At 40.4% G+C, this 17,001-nt stretch overlaps 1 long non-coding RNA gene across 1 annotated transcript in view; it reads left to right on the top strand.

Moving 5' to 3' along the window:
• The window catches only part of LOC108514137 (uncharacterized), a 22,490-nt gene extending 6,059 nt beyond the window's left edge, over positions 1 to 16,431 (top strand). The window contains exons 2-4 of the long non-coding RNA XR_001881133.1: positions 3,304 to 3,375; positions 11,365 to 11,532; positions 15,661 to 16,431. This is a non-coding gene — a long non-coding RNA (uncharacterized LOC108514137). The remainder of the gene's footprint in view (positions 1 to 3,303; positions 3,376 to 11,364; positions 11,533 to 15,660) is intronic.
• The last annotated feature ends 570 nt before the right edge of the window (positions 16,432 to 17,001 follow it).

Genomic DNA, 17,001 nt, shown 5'->3' with positions numbered 1-17,001 from the left:
TTTTCTTTTTTTTTTGAGATGGAGTCTCGCTCTGTCGCCAGGCTGGAGTGCAGTGGCCGGATCTCAGCTCACTGCAACCTCCGCCTCCCGGGTTTATGCCATTCTCCTGCCAGCCTCCGGAGTAGCTGGGACTACAGGCGCCCGCCACCTCGCCCGGCTAGTTTTTTGTATTTTTTAGTAGAGACGGAGTTTCACCGTGTTAGCCAGGATGGTCTCGAACTCCTGACCTCGTGATCCGCCTGTCTCGGCCTCCCAAAGTGCTGGGATTACAGGCTTGAGCCACCGCACCCGGCCTAAAATATCTTTCTAACTAATTTTAAGAGCTTTCTGCATACTAAGAATATTGACACTTTCTAGTAGGTTGCCAACTTACATTACTTTTTCCCTCCACCATGCATAGGCAGCTCAAATCCATGCGAGCAAATGGATTTAAGTAAGGAAGAAATACGAAGACGACTATGGGCTTTTGAACCAGGCAAATCCAGGCTTCAATCATACTTCATCACTTCTAGTTGTATGACATTAGCCAAATTGCTACCTTTTCTGCACCTCAATATTTTTATCTGTAAAATAGATATGGCCAGGCTCGGTGGCTCACTCCTGTAATCCCAGCACTTTGGGAGTCTGAGGCGGGTGGATCACGAGGTCAGGAGATTGAGACCATCCTGGCCAACATGGTGAAACCCTGTCTCTACTAAAAATACAAAAATTAGCTGGGCATGGTGGCGCATACATGTAATCCCAGCTACTCGGGAGGCTGAGGCAGGAGAATCACTTGAACCAGGGAGTCGAGGTTGCAGTGAGCCAAGATTGCTCCACCACACTCCTGCCTGGCAACAGAGTGAGACTCTGTCTCAAAAAAAAAAAAAAAAAAAAAAAAAAAAAAAAAAAAAAGATATGATAGTACTCAATAGAGTGTTGCGAGCCTTCAATAACAGATGTAAAGTGTCTAGCAAAACACCTGGCCCACAGTAGGTATTCAGGAAATGTTCACAATTCGAGTAACCAATCTTTAGAAGTTAGGCAACTCCATAATTTAAAATATTTTGAATGGGCATTAAATGTAAATTCAGTGTTTGAGAGATGTTTAGAAGCCTTGATAAGCATTTTTCATTACATATGAAGAAGTGTATAAAAGTGCACATTGGTATTCCATCCCTTTACCTCCAAAGGAGCAATGTCTATGTTTCTCTCTTTGCTAGATATTCTGTCATATCTGTCTGCCAGACCACTCCTTCTCCTTCTCTGATGCAAGTAACACCTGTATATTGCATACCAAGTGAGGCTGTCCATCACCTAACTCCACCTCACCAGGCACAGAGGTTCAGCATGTGATTGGCCTCATAGTGCTTGACTCAGCGCCAATCAGAAAGCTTTGTCAGAGATGGACATGGTTTTTGTATTTTTAGTAGAGACAGGGCTTCACTATGTTGGCCAGGCTCGAACTCCTGACCTCAGATGATCTGCCTGCCTCGGCCTCCCAAAGTGCTGGGATTACAGGAGTGAGCCACTGCACCTGGCATGGAAATTCCTGGTGGAGGGACTCTTTCTTACTAAGGTTATGGGTGCTTATAGCCCCTACATAAGTCCAGAACTGCCAGGGCCATCTTGGCTTTAATTTGAGAAAAGCTTGACTGAGACAAGAGAAAGGCGAAACAAATGATTGAGACCAAGGGAAACAAAATGTCCTGGTGCTATACTTTGAACTGTGAATCACCCCAATCTGAAACATTGGTGTGGACATCATGAGTAAATAAATCCTGACTTAATGTATACAAGTAAGTTTATCATAACTTTCTGTTGCTCATAATTCCAGGAATTCTGACTGATGCCATCTCTTACCCATGAAGCCTTGGTAGGAGTTGCTTGACTCAGAGATATGGCTGTCCTTGGTATTGATCACTTCATAATGCCTCTTTATATATGTAAAAATAGGGTGGGCTGTAGATTATAGCTGTAAGTTACATCAAGTTCCCAACTTATTAACAAAGAAGAAAAAATCTTGGTGGAAGCAAGGTGGCCACACGTGTATTTCCCTTACCCTCTTTGCTAAGTCCTTAATGGGAACACGTGCTTCCAGCACTACTGTCCACTCAAGGTATGGTCTTACCTAGCAAGGAAAGCTCAATTCTTGTAGCATTATAATTTGCATTATATAATTTTCAAGGCCTGTGTTATTATTTAGGAAGAAATATTTATAATATCGGACTCTTTGGATCTTTGGCTTCACTCCTGCATCAGCAAAGGCCAGCAAAGGAGAACAGAGGTGGCCTGGGTGTCTCTGGTTCATGCTCTCCAGCATTCTGGGACCCATTTTCCCAAGGCCACCTTTTAATTCTGATATAATACCTGTTAGGTTAATTGTTCTAATGCTGAGTTTGGTCTGAGGACCACAACAACAAATCCATCTCACCACATATGAGTTTTCAAGAAGATAATTTAGAGGCTTTTTAGAAATTCCTTTTTTTTATTTATTTATTTATTTATTTATTTATTTATTTATTTATTTATTTTATTTTATTTTATTTTTGAGATGGAGTCTTACTCTGTCACCCAGGCTGGAATGCAGTGGCATGATCTTGGCTCACTGCAACCTCTGCCTGCCAGGTTCAAGCAATTCTCCTGCCTCAGCCTCCCAAGTAGCTGGGGCTAAAGGTGCCTGCCACCACACCCGGCTAGTTTTTGTATTTTTAGTAGAGACAGGGCTTCACTATGTTGGCCAGGCTGGTCTCGAACTCCTGACCTCAGGTGATCTGCCTGCCTCGGCCTCCCAAAGTGCTGGGATTACAGGAGTGAGCCACCGCGCCTGGCCTGGAAATTCCTTTTTTAAAAAAGAATGATCTGTAAGATTCCATTAAAACTGTCAAGCCATAGTATATTTGGTAAAAATATATATTGATAAAAACTCATGTTCAAGTCTTCAATAAGTAATCTATTTTAGGAATTATTTTCCTTGATCCATGTATTTATCCTCAAAATAATTGTTAAAAAGGATCTGGTTATTGTCGAATATTAACCTCTTATTTTATAGATGGAAACATGGTATCTCCTATTTCATTACTCTGTAAGTTTGAGGAAATTCCCTTCACTCGGCACACTTCAAAGTCTGCAACTTCATGTAAGTATCACTTTCTTAAGTAGTTCAGGGATTATTAGTACTATTATCCTTGCTGTTCCCTCTGCTTGAAATGGTCTTTTCCTAATACTTCCATAACTGATTCTTTCTCAGTGTCATACTCAGCATTTCCCTTGTCACAATCTATAAGTACTTTGGGTTTACCTTTTATTGTCTGTCCCATTCAGTGGAGCCTAAGCTTCAGAAGGATGGTCTCGCTGAGCACTGTATCCAGAGTGCCTCACACACTGCCTGGCAGAGTAAGTACTCATTATTTCTTAAATGAATTTCTTTTTTTCTACATTCTTAAAAAAACCTTGAGAAATTAGCAAAGGGGGGTGATGATGACCACCATTACTCCCACCAGTACCATCTTTCATAACACAAATCATAGATAATGAGGTTGATGGATAATACAAAGACAGTTATGCTGTTACATTTGGTTATTGTCATCACAGCTAACTTTGGTATGTTTAATATGTAAGATAGTTGTTTTTATATTTTTAAAAAATTATGGTACAGTACATACAATATAAAAATTACTACCTTAACCATTTTCAAATGTACAGTTTAGTGGCATTAAGTGTTTACACATTGTTGTGCTACCGTACTACCCTCCAACCAGAGAACTCTTTTCATCTTGCAAAACAGAAGCTCTGTGCCTATTAAATAATAATTCCCCATTCATCCCACTCCCAGCCCCTCCCTCCACCATTCTACAATTTGTCTTTACAAATTTGATTACTCTGATTACTCAAATATTTTTGGGCTCTCCAGAGAAACAGGGTTTCTCCAGAGTCAGGGTTCTCCAGAGAAACAGAATCAACAGAATGTGATTTCAGAGAGAGAGAGAGAGAGAGAGACTTAGAAAGTATTGGCTCACACAGTTATGGAGGCTGACAAGTTCTGAGATCTGCACTTAACAAACTGGAGACCCAAGACAGCCAGTGTTGTAAGTTCCACTCTGAAAGTCAGCAGGCTCGAGACTCCTTCAAATCTGAAGGCAGGAAAAATGTGCTGTCCCAGCTGAAGCAGCCAGGCAGGAGAAGCTTCCTCTTACTGGAGGGAGAGTGAGCCTTTCTGTTCCATTCAGGCCTTCAGCTGAGTGGATGAGGCCCACCCACATTAGGAAGGGCCATCTGCTTTACTCATTCTGTGGATTCACATGTTAATCTCATCCAAAAACATCCACACAGGCACACCTAGAATAACGTTTGACCAACTATCTGGGTGCCCCATAGCCCAGTCACCTTGACACATAAAATTGACCATCACATCATATAAATTAAATCATACAGTATTTGTCCTTTTGTGACTGGCTTATTTCACTTAACATAGTGTCCTCAAGATTATTCCATGTTGGAGCACATGTCAGAATTTCCTTCCTTTTTAAGGCTGAATAATATTTCATTTATGTGCACACTGCAATTTGTTTATCCATTCATATGTTGATGGACACTTGGGTTACAAACCTTTTGGCTATTGTGTTAATGCTGCTATGAACATGGGTGTACAAATATCTCTTTTAGCTTCTGCTTTTAATTCTTTTGGGTATATACCCAGAAGTAGAATTGCTGTATCATATGGTAATACTATTTTTAACTTTTTTAGGAACGCACCATACTGTTTTTCATAGCAGCTGCACCATTTTACATTCCTACCATCAGTGTACACGGGTTCTAATTTCTCCACATCCTCACCAACATTTGTTATTTTCTGGTTTTTTTTTTAATAGCAGCCTTTCCTAATGCGTGTGAGGTGGTTATTAGTTTCTTTTGTACTTAAATTTTCGTCATTTTCTGTCACTTTCTGTCCATTTTTATCACATACTAGGCTCGTCACTTACTTTTGGACTATAGAACCAGGTGTTAGAGATGATGCTTGATACAGTAGGTAACTATTAGTACTAATTAGTGGTAATTTTCAAAACACAATATGGTAAATAGAGATTAGAGAAGAAATAGGAAGTGGTAGACCCGGGCAAAACAGAACCAAAATAGGTGGCAAAGAGGAAATAGTCATGGATGTGGGCAGTATGCTACGAAGAGATCTTTTTCTTAGAACCAAATGGTTATAATAAACAGTCATTTATATTTTTAGTTGAGAGTGGGAGGCAAGAGGGAAGAAAAGAATGAGTGTAGTTCCTTATTATCTAATATGACTTCATGCCAAACATAGTGACCATCACTGGAGAAATAGAAATGTTAGCAAATGTATCTAGTATTAAAACGTAAATCTACCTCTGAGAACACAGATGACTCTTAACTGTTTTTCTAAACTACTGATTCTATACACACTCAACCTTTATAGCCTTTTTTCTATGACACAAGGGACCCTAAAATTTAATGATAAATGATTTTCTAAATTCGTCATTGTGAACTATTTGTGTTATGACCAAATTGTGTGTGATATCTGTTTTCTTTCAAACTACTGCAACATGTTAAGTAAATCATTCTTTGGGCATCATGCATTGTGATTATTCATAAAGAAGGATTACTTTGTTTATGGGCATTTACCAAATCTTTAGTCAGAATATACAGAGGCCTCCAGGAGCCTAGATTAGATATAGGGAAGGGAAAACAGGTATTGGTGCTCACAGTAACTAGGAAAGGGTCCTAGACAACATATGATTGAATTTAAGGAAATTGTTCCATACAATATTATTGAGTGCCTGCTATGTGCCCTGTACTGCACTATTCACTGGGGGAATCATATTAGTCTGTTTTATATTTAGAAATTTGAGTTTGCCCTACTGGTCAGTGGTTTTCAAACTCTGCTTTGAAGCCTGTCACATAATCAATAATTTGTCTGGTCTTTGTCCTGGGTTCCTGGCACAAATAGGAGTCTCTTTATTATTCATGAGCCTTTGAGAACACCCTTCAGTTTGTGCTAATGAGGTGATTCATGGTGGAACCCTAGATAGCTTCAGGATGGATGCTGATAATTCTAGAAAGATCAACCATGTGATTAAAGAGTTGAGGCTTTGAACCATATGATATCAGCGCAGCCTCCTGACCTTCAGGAAGGGGAGGGGGATTGGAAATGGATCTCACTCATGTGGCCAAAACCCAAAAATACTCTGGATGCCAAAGCTCGGTGGAACTTCCTGGTTGATGAACACCTGAACACACCAGAATGCAGAGTGGCAGTGAGTGTAGAATCTCTACATTTGCAACCCTCCAAGACGTCACCCTATGTATCTCTTCATTGGGCTGTTCCTGCACTTTCCTGAGTTACATGAGTCATTTTAGTGGATTATTGTGAGACCTGCCACCCTCTGGATTTGTAGACAGTCTGAAGTGAGGGCTGTTTTGCTTTGAACCAATGCCCTTTAACTGGTGGGGTCTGCGCCAACTCCAGGTGGTTAGTGCCAGAATTGGAATATGCACTATACCAGCTGATGTCAGAATACAGCCCTTTCTTCAGTGGCTGCAAAGGAGGGGATTGGGAAAAAAGTTTCATACTAGTTGTAAATCTGTTCTCCATAATGGCCTCCTGGGTAGCCTTTGTTGGGTGATTACTAAGTATAAGAACTGTTATTTCTGTTTTACAAATGGGAACACCTAGGCTTACAGGGCATAAATAACCTACCCATATATACATGTAAAGTAACTAGGGACTTGATTGTTGTGAAGAGAAGGTTAAATTCAAGAGCCATTGTGGAATAATTATCAAGTGGCTAATTACATGTGAAAATCAAAAGAGAAAGACGTCCAAAGCTAAAGTAAGATTGTGACAAAGGAAACCAGATTTTAGAGATACAGGTAACCCACAAAAGACAAGGGATGACATTCTGAGAAAAAGTGGTGACTTTACGTAAAAAGAAAACAAAAACATTTGAAGTTTAAAATGTGAGTGGAAAAGCAGGAGTAAGAAAAGAAGTATAATCCAGCAAGGTTAGTTTAATGTCAGTGAAAGCCTTCGTTTCCTTAGTTTTATCGTTTTAATGCCAATCAAATATGGATAACGACATCTAGCTCAGACAACTAGCAATCATAAGGACTCCAAGCTAGCTGCCCAGCATCATCTTTGACATATTTCAGGTTCCTCACAAGCAATGACTCCCTTTCCTTCTCCTTAGTATGCACCGTTAGAGCAGGAAGAAAATACGATCTGTGACCCAAAACAGAGACTCAACCATACCTGCCTGTTCAAAATCTACACGACTTATTGAGACCCTTTCACAAATCCAGTGAAATCCCAAAACTATGGCAGAAATGCCATGATGTGTTTCATACCCCCTAGCTAAAAGTCGAGGGTTGCCCGAAAAGGGTCATGTTAAATCACAACCCATAACCACTGCAGAATAAAATTCAGTGCATATTAGAACATTGCAAACAATTTTTGTAGGTATATTTCATATTTATACACACATAAATATTAAAATGCAATTATAAAATAAATATATAAAATAAAATAAAAACACATTTCTACTTAAAACATAGGTCCTAGGCTCAGATAATCATGTGCAGGTTTCTCCCTCACATGACTGTGCACAAGAACACCAAATAACTGCGTAGGACAAGTTTTATAATGAGGGTTCACTTAGGCACTGAAGGTTGTCTATTATCCCTGGTGCCTGACCATTAAACGCTAGGAATGGTACCCTGTCACTGTGACACCCCCACCACCAGATTTCCCAACTTCACGCTAGCCCCTGGTACTATTCCACCTGAGAGCTTTTGCCCCAGAGCCTCCTTGCTGGGTACAGAGAGAATGTTTGGGGCAAAGAACAAAAGTCTCCTTATTTACCCAGGCACAATTACAATTCTTTCCCTTTCCGGTTACTTGTCACAATTTCTATTAGGTTGGTACAAAAGTAATTGAGGTTTTTGCTATTTATTGAAAGCAATGACAAAACCACAATTACTTTGGCACCAACCTAACAGCTAAATTATAGTCCTCACTACTCTCTGTGTGGCCACTGTGCAAATGTGAGCTCCACAAGGGCCGTAGGCCCAAGTTTGTCAGAGGCCCTTCTCTGCGCAGTTTCCTGAGTGGACCACCCGGCTCTTGCTGGCCCTCTTTTCGCTGCCCTGCTCCTGCCTCCTGTGGCACATCCCACAGCCTTTGCTGCTGGGGTTGCCCTCCAGAGGGAACAGCTACAGGACTCTAGTTTGCCTGCATGCAACAGAATATGCCCGACCAACAGGGAACTGGAGCACCTTGCCGAGCTTGGGGAAATGACTGTGCCACTGCTAGATCCAAGTCCTGTGCTTCCCTTGGGACCGTCCCCCTTCACTTGGCTTTGGGGATGAGAGGGGTAGCATGCATGAGAAAAATGTCTTTTCTCTCCTCTTGAGACCTACAATCAAGGTAATGGGCTCGTTTCCTCTCTCACCTCCCCAGGCTCCTTATATACTACGTAGCATATAAGGAGTATATAAGGAGAAGGCTCCTTATATACCAAGGAGTTTTAGATGGGGTGCTTACTAGTGGTAGGAAGGCAATTCTGCCTGATTTACTAAACTCTGGGGAAGGTGTCCAGTCCCAAATGTTGGCAGGACTCTTTAGAATGCAAAGTCATTGTGCCTCTCCGTCCTTAGCACTGGGCTCTATTTTCCACTTCCAGGGAGAAAGGAAAAAATCCTTCTTCACGTCTTAGTCGAGTTCCCTTTGGGGAGGGTACTGAGAGTCTGGGTTGGGAGGCAAACAAATATTTCACTGTATTCTCTTGTAGTGTTTGACTTTGTATCATGTGCATTTATTACTTTATTCAATTAAGAGTTGTTATTTTTAAGAGGGAGGAGGAATAAGTCTGTGTGCATTGACTTAAAATGATGTACATGATGTATTGTTAAGTTAGCAAAACAAGCTGGAGAGTAATGAGCATAATAGTAATCACAGCAATCACAATAAGCATAATAGTAAAAGGAAAGTGAATGCAGAGTTCCAGCTACATACTTTTTTTTTTTCTTTTGAGACGGAGTCTTGCCAGGTCACCCAGGTTAGAGTGCAGAGCGATCTTGGCTCACTGCAACCTCTGTCTCCCAGGTTAAACAGATTCTCCTTCCTTAGCCTCCCAAGTAGCTGGGAATACAAGTGTGCACCACCACAAATACAAAATACAAAAAATACAAGTTTTTTGTATTTTTAATAGAGATGGGGTTTCACCATGTTGGCCAGGATGGTCTCAATGTCCTGACCTCGTGATCTGCCCATCTTGGCCTCCCAAAGTGCTGGGATTACAGGCGTGACCCACCACGCCCAGCCCCACCTATGTACTTTTGTTGGTATGTGTTGTGTTAAGTGTGAGAAAAGGTGTGGAGGGTCACATACCAGTCTGTTAACATGGTTACCTTGGAGGATAATGATGGGGTAAGGGAAAAACTTTTATTTCCTTTGGTATTATTTTAAGATACAAAAAAACCACATGCTTGTTGTAGCAAATGCACGTTCAAACAAGCATGTGTTATTTCTGTAACTTAGGAAGGGAAGGGAGCAAAGGTTGACCAGAAGAAAGAATGTGTTACACCACCATGCCCACAACCACAGCCCCAATCAACTAATCAACAAAACAAACTCGCAACTCTCATGTACAGGTTTGCCTGACACCCTGAGGCAGACTTTTGACCCCCTTCCCTTCATTCTGAAGTTCGGATTTCAGAAATTGATAACACACCGGCATTGGCCACAGTCTCTCAGGACTGGCTCACGAAGTCTTTCAGGACAGAGGTTTTGTCTTAATGCTCAAAGATCTGCAGGACCCTGTATGGTAGAAGAAACATATCATTGTATTTGTAAGTAAAACAAACAAAACCAAAATTTAAATGTGCATCAATGGTTAAGGAATTTAGCCTTACCCATATCTATTCAATCCTTTCATGAGAGCAAAATAGGATCAAGAGTAAAAAGCATAAAAGAGCTGGGGCCCCCAAGGCAGGATGGTTATGGGAGGCAACCAGGTATAAGGGAGGGGGTGCTGGGAACCCCCTTCACAGCCTTCCCCAAGGTGACCAGGTCTGGGCTTCCCTGAGTAGCAATTCAACCTGAGTGCTTTCCTTCCCTCTGTAATGATGCACAGTGCACCCCTTAAAAATGCCTAATAGCTGCTGGGCGTGGTGGCTCATGCCTGTAATCCCAGCACTTTGGGAGGCCGAGGCGGGCAGATCACAAGGTCAGGAGAGCGAGACCATCCTGGCCAACGTGGTGAAACCCTGTCTCTACTAAAATACAAAAATTAGCTAAGTGAGGTGGTGTGTGCCTGCAATCCCAGCTACTTGGGAGGCTGAGGCAGGAGAATCACTTGAACCCAGGAGGCGGAGGTTGCAGTGAGCCAAGATTGGGCCACTGCACTCCAGCCTGGTGACAGAGTGAGGCTCTGTCTCAAAAACAAGAAAAAAAAAAAGGAAAAAAGAAAAAAAAATACCTAATAGTACAAACCTTATTGCTCAACTTAAGGTGAAAAAAAAAATTATGCATGTCAGATAGGCAATGATTTTTTTTAAAAAACAACAAAAAAAAGCCCTTGATGATAAAGAAAAGAATGGAGTAACAGAGTAAGAAATCATAAATAAGAATGGGTTAGGAAAATCCTCTTATATATTCCTGTGGGTGTGTAAAGTGGTACAGTTATTCTGGGATGCAATATGACAACATGTCAGGGAGCTAGAAACATTTTATACCCCTCTAGGACTCCAGCTTGAGGAAATAAACAGAGATGTTATCAAAGATTTGGTATGAGGATGTTTTGTGCAGTATTATTAATACTACTGAGATATTGAAAACTATTCAATAAGAATGGCTAACTATAATTATAATTTATGCAGTTGTAAAATCTTTGTAACATAATATTTAAAAAGCTAGGAAACAAAACTATATATCCAACATGATTCTAATTTATAACAAATAGATAATAAATATACAAAACTATAGATTACATTTGAATGATTAATTCAAAATAATTATAAATTTTATTTATCCTTTTATGTTTCAGAAATTTCTATTATAAACATATGTTCATCTTATTATTGGGAGAAGTAAAACGAAGGGAAAAAACATTAGCTTTGTCCTCCACAGAGAGAATGAATTCTCCTTGACACATTTAAATCCATAAATTTAGGACAACCTATTATCTGACTAATGTCATGTAATTGAACGGTCCATTTCTGAATTCATAGATTTCCCTATGGTCCTGAAATATGTACCCATTTAGCTACAAAGGAGCCATTACTCCCAAGAAAAAAAGAAATCCCCAAAATAAAAATAAAATCTTTTTTTCTCATCTTTTTTTTTTTTTGTTCTTAAAGAGAAACTTCTCTATACATGTAGGAATTTGACAACAGTTTGTACTGCTTATGGATTTAAAGAACTGGCACCTTGAATGGGATTCTGAATAGAATTCGTACAGATGGAATGTAAATATCACCCTGAACTGAATTGGCCCTCATCCTGTCCACCCAATCTGGAAATGTCTGGTAAGCTGTTTATTACAGGAGTCTAGAGCTCAGGAGAAGGTGTGGGCTGAGATGCAAATACGAGTATCATTAGCATATGCGTGGTAGCTGAAGCCATGGGAGCAACCTCTATCTAAATCACTGATTCTCAACTGGAAGTGATTTTGTCCCCCAGGGAACGGTTGGCAATGTCTGGAGGGAGACATTTTGTATTTTTATAACTGGGGGTAGGGTACTACTGGCATGTACTGGGTCGAGGCCAGGGCTGCCGCTAAACATTCTGCAATGAACAAGACAACCCCTTGCAACAAAGAATGATCTGGTGCAAAATGTCAATAGTGCCTAAATTGAATAATCCTACTCTAAAGGATTCACAGATACCTTAAACTCAAAACTGAACTCATCCTTTTTCCCTTAAAACTTGTTTCTCCTCTTTCTCATAGCTGTACTTCTCATATTCAAATGAGAACCAAATCCCAATAAATTGACCTGTCTCACTCTCTCTTTTTTTTTTTTTTAAAGAGAGAGAGACAAGGTCTCACTCCACCACCCAGTCTCACTGCTCCCTCATACTCTTAAGTTTAAGAGATTCTCCTGCATCACTGGAATTACAGGAGTGAGCCACTGCTTATCCATCTAATCCTTTGCCTCATCTCGAGCTCTTTCTGCCATTGCCCTTTTTCAGACCTAAATCATAACTTGTTGGTTTGCTGCAGGAACTTCCCACTAATTTTCTCTCTCCAATCTTATCACTCTCTAATCTCCTCCCCATCATTTCCAGGATGATCTTTCTAAAATGCAAATCTAACTGTGTCACTTCATTACATAACATTTTTGACTGATTTTCCTTTGCTCTCAAGATTAATTCAAAACTCCTCACCAATCTGCTAAGCCCCTTTATGATCCAACCTTCTCCCACCAGTCACTGCTATACTTTCAACAATCTTCTCTTAAGGTTGTGTCTCCCTCAGTAGACTATGGGCACCCTGAGGGCAGGATCAGTGTCTTTATCTCTGGACCGCACCCCCTCCCCCTCAACCCCAATAGCTAGCAAAATTCCAAATTCGTTTTGTCGAACTAATGAAGGAGACACTCTGACTTTCTCAGTGTGTGATCACTCTGCAGTGTGCAGGAGTGAGAGCAGAGAACCTAGGACAGAATCCTGGAGAGCACACGTTAGGATAGGCAGACGAACTCAGGAGACTAGAAAGCAGCGAGTGATGCAAAACTCAGGAGATCATAGTGTCAACAAAGCCAAGAGTCGAGCAGATCATCTTCAGGAAAACAGGATCATCAAACACCTCAAACAGAAGTCAGCTAAGATGAAAACTAAAAATAGTACAACATATCAGAAAACACGGTAGCTGGTTGCAGCCTTGAATAGAGTCATTTTAATGCTCTGTGGGCAAGTCAAGAACTTGGTGCTGGATTTGGGGTCATTACTGGTCAGTAGGACCAGCAGTTGGGAAGATTAGCTGGACACAGAACAGGAGAATGAGAACAAAGTGAAACTTGCTAGTTAACACAGCATGTCTGATCACAGTCTTTCAAGAGTAATGGCTTCTGCTTTATTTCTGCTTTCCAGATCTCAGGCAGGTTTTTATTTTGGTTAATTCTAACGTAGAACCATATTGAAAAGAATTCCAGAAAATGCAGCCTCCAAAAGGAGTGGGGGTCCCAAACTGGCCACACACAATTCAGCATACATCCCCTTAAAATTTTTAAGAAATGAAAATACTTGTTTATGTTTACCCACATGTTTACCATTCTCAATATGTACCATTCCATCCTATAGATCTGAATTTCCATCTGGCAATATTTTCCTTCAGCATGAAGAACTTCATTTAGCATTTATGAAACAGCAAGTCTGCTGGCAATGACTCTCAATTCTTATATAGCTGAAATGTTTTCATGCCTTCTTCCTTTCTGAAGAACATTTTCAGTGAATGGAGAATTCTAGTTGAATTTTTTTTCTTTTAGCCCTTTAAAGGGTGTCATCCTACTATATTCTGGAATACATTTATTCATATAATTGTGTGTGTGTGTGTGAGAGAGAGAGAGAGAGAGAGAATGTCCTTTTTCTTTTAGTTGCTTTTAAGATTGTTCTCTTTATCTTTGGTTTTCAGAATTTTGGCCATAATGTTACTAGGTATGTTTTTCTTTGTATCTGTTCTGCTTAGAGTTTGCTGAAATTCCGGATCTGTGGATTGTTTTATTAAAAAATCAAATATGGAAAATTTTTGGTACGTGAATATAAATATATACAAGCATATATATGTCTCTTATTCATTATTCTAATTCCAGCCCAATATTCACTTCTTTAGGGAAGTTGTTCATGACTTTTCTAAGTCAATTTCCCAGTTATCTTACAGGAGCATCTATTTCTCCTTTACAGCATTAAGCACCACATCAATTTCACATTTGTTTGTGTGGTTATTTGATTAATATCTGTCTTTCCACTAAAGTCTGAAGTATGAACTCCATGAGGGTAGGGACTACATTCTTGTAGTTGTATTACACTACATTCCCAGAACCAACCACAGTGACTGGTGCCTAGTAGGAACTCAGTAAATCTTAGTTGAATGAGTGAATGCCTGAATAAAATAAATAAGATAATAATGATTTGCAGTAAGCTATTAGCAAATCTTAACTATTATTTATAACAAAAATTCACAAATGCAATTACCATAAAATTGCTTTTTTATATCATGGCACTATTATTCCTCAGATGATTTGGAAAATGCAGGTAGAGACTACTTTTTGAGGATTCGGCTGTGAAAGAAAAGAGGCAGGGAGTGGCGAGACAAGGATTCAGGTCAGTGAAGTATTTTGGTTTCTGATGGAAAAGGCTTGGGGTTTCACGACAGGGCAGCTCAGAAATATTTCACCAAATTATTTCTTTTTTACATGACCTTTTTTTGTAGTAAACATATTACACATTATAACATCTTAAAGGCACTGCACAGTCTCTTAAAGTTCCACTAGCTTGAGGAATGTTATGAGAGCTTCTGTCAAAATCCTCCCCTCAAGTGGATGAGTAATTGACCCCAATCATCAGGAGGAGTCAGAGTTTCTGCTGCACATTGGGGGTGGCATAGAATGTTTGGTGCATGGGTAATCCATGGGAGCATCTCTTGTTTTCTCAGTTGCTCGGTTTTAATGGTAAATCAACAACTACAGAAGCTGCAGGATCATGGTAGCCAAGGGCTCCAACCCCACAGGAATGAGCTTCTGGGTCACCGTACTAGACAAGCCACCTAGACTAGCATAGGTCCTAGCTAAGGTTAAAGGGAATCTACAAAAATGGGTAAAGGAAGAGGTGGATATTGAGTATCAGTTACAGCCTCTAATCAACTGCAGCAGTAGGGGCTAAATTTAGCTCTTCCCAGTTACCTTCTCTTATAAGTTCCACAGGAGGCTGGGCACGGTGGCTCACACCTGTAATCCCAGCACTGTGGGAGGCCAAGGTGGGTGAATCACCTGAGGTCAGGAGTTCAACACCAGCCTAGGCAACAAGGTGAAGCTCTCTCTCTACTAAAAATACAAAAATTAGCCAGGCATGGGATGGGGGCCTGTAATCCCAGCTACTCGAGAGGCTGAGGCAGGAGAATCGCTTGAACCCGGTAGGTGGAGGTTGCAGTGAGCCGAGATCGTGCCACTGCAATCCAGCCTGGGCGCCAGAGCAAGACTCCACCTCAAAAAAAAAAAAAAAAAAAACAACAGAAAAACCAAGTTCCATAGGAAACAAGACCAACCAGAATCCTGGGGATGAAGTAAACTTACTATGAAAAGGTACATGGATATGACCGGTGCAGAGTTGACTGTGGTAGATACTGTAGTATTCTGCTCAGGTAGTCTCTTCAGGACCTAAACACCATACCTCAGATGCTGGGAATATCAACTGCTGATGGCTCAGAGCTGTGTCCCTCATGGGAAAATGCCTTCCACCACAGGGAACTGTTCCCTCTTCTGGAGAACACCCTGTGGCAATGACTGGCTCCTGCAAGGATACAAAGGCCCAGCCAGCTTGCCTCCATAGGGGACAACACTGGAAGGCCATTCATCTTCATTTGGCCACAGGACTACTTGGGCCCTTGGCCTCTCTCTCTCTCTGTGCTCAGTCTGTCTTCTTTCCTTCCTTTCTGACAGGTGTATCTCCTGGGAGCATTCCCCAAAGAACCTTCTACACACAGCTCTCCAACTCAAAGTCTGTTTTCAAGGAATCCAGTTCAAGACAGGGATAGTTGGAAGACACAACCGTTCTGTGGACTTTGATGTTCTTGATATTCATTCTTGGTATTGGCATCATGAGTTGTGACACTAAAAGGAGTCTCCAAGTGACTTTGTAATGAGAAGACAGGGACAAAGAGGTGTGATACATCCCTCACAGATGGTCAGAAACATCTAAACAGTTTTTGCCAAAGAGACAGGGTCCTGAATGGGCAGCAGGGTTAAGAGAAAAATGTGTAGTTATTAATGTCAATTAGACATCCTTTGCTAGAAGATGATGGTGAGGTCTCAAGGAGATCTAGGTTATATTTATAAGGAATCACTCCAATGACCACGTGTGTCTCTTCTAAAATTAGACTTTATTGTGCTCTATTAAAACAGCTTTTTCTTTAGAAGAGGGTTTCTCAAAATGTGATTTGGGGACTACCTGCATCAGGAACACCTGAGAATTTGTTAAAGTTGCAGATTCTAGAGCCTCATCTCGTGCTTACTGAACCAGAATCTCTGGGTATCTGCATGTTTGTTTAACAAGTTTTTCAAAGCTTACATGTTTAGCCAGCTTTTAAAGTAAAAGTTTTCAACTGCTTTAGTGGGTAAAGGGTTTCTTTTGCAGATGATGAAAATCTTCTGGAATTAGATAGAGGTGATAGCTTCACAACATTGTGAATATATTAAAAACCACTGAAATGATTTGGTTAAAATTGTCAATTTTATGTTTTTTGAATTTATCTCAATTAAACAATTAAAACTGGAGGGACAGAAATTACATCGCCAGAGGCTGCAGTTAGGAGGAGGGAATGGAATGCAAAAGATCACAAGGTGATTTGGGGGGAGTGAGGAAAATATTTTAAATATTGATTGTGATGGTGGTTACACATACAATGGCCAATCTCATGAAACTATATACCCCAAAAGGTAAATTTTACTATATAGAAGTTATTTCTCAGTAAACCTAACTATAAATAAACACATAAATAAATAACCTCAGAGAGATTCTTAGAAACTCTAAAGCTTAAGAACTACTGCTTTTAAGTCATGGTCTCCAAAGTGAGGACTCACTTCTCCAGGGTTCTGGAAGACAAGCTGCTGGGGTACAGGAAGAATATAATTTAAATCCTATTTATATTTTTTAAAATCTTAACATGAGAAAGAAATTACATTTTCCTAACATTTGGAAATCCACTTGGAAGGCTTGACTAATATTTATATATAGAATGACATTGTTGCTCCCATCCCGTCTGTGCCACATCAGGTACACAA

This window comes from Rhinopithecus bieti, unplaced genomic scaffold, assembly GCF_001698545.2.
Source record: "Rhinopithecus bieti isolate Rb0 unplaced genomic scaffold, ASM169854v2 scaffold_32955, whole genome shotgun sequence".
In the NCBI taxonomy this organism is placed as follows: Eukaryota; Metazoa; Chordata; class Mammalia; order Primates; family Cercopithecidae; genus Rhinopithecus; species Rhinopithecus bieti.
Note: the sequence above shows the minus strand (reverse complement) of the source record. Positions and strands in the feature narration are given on the sequence as shown.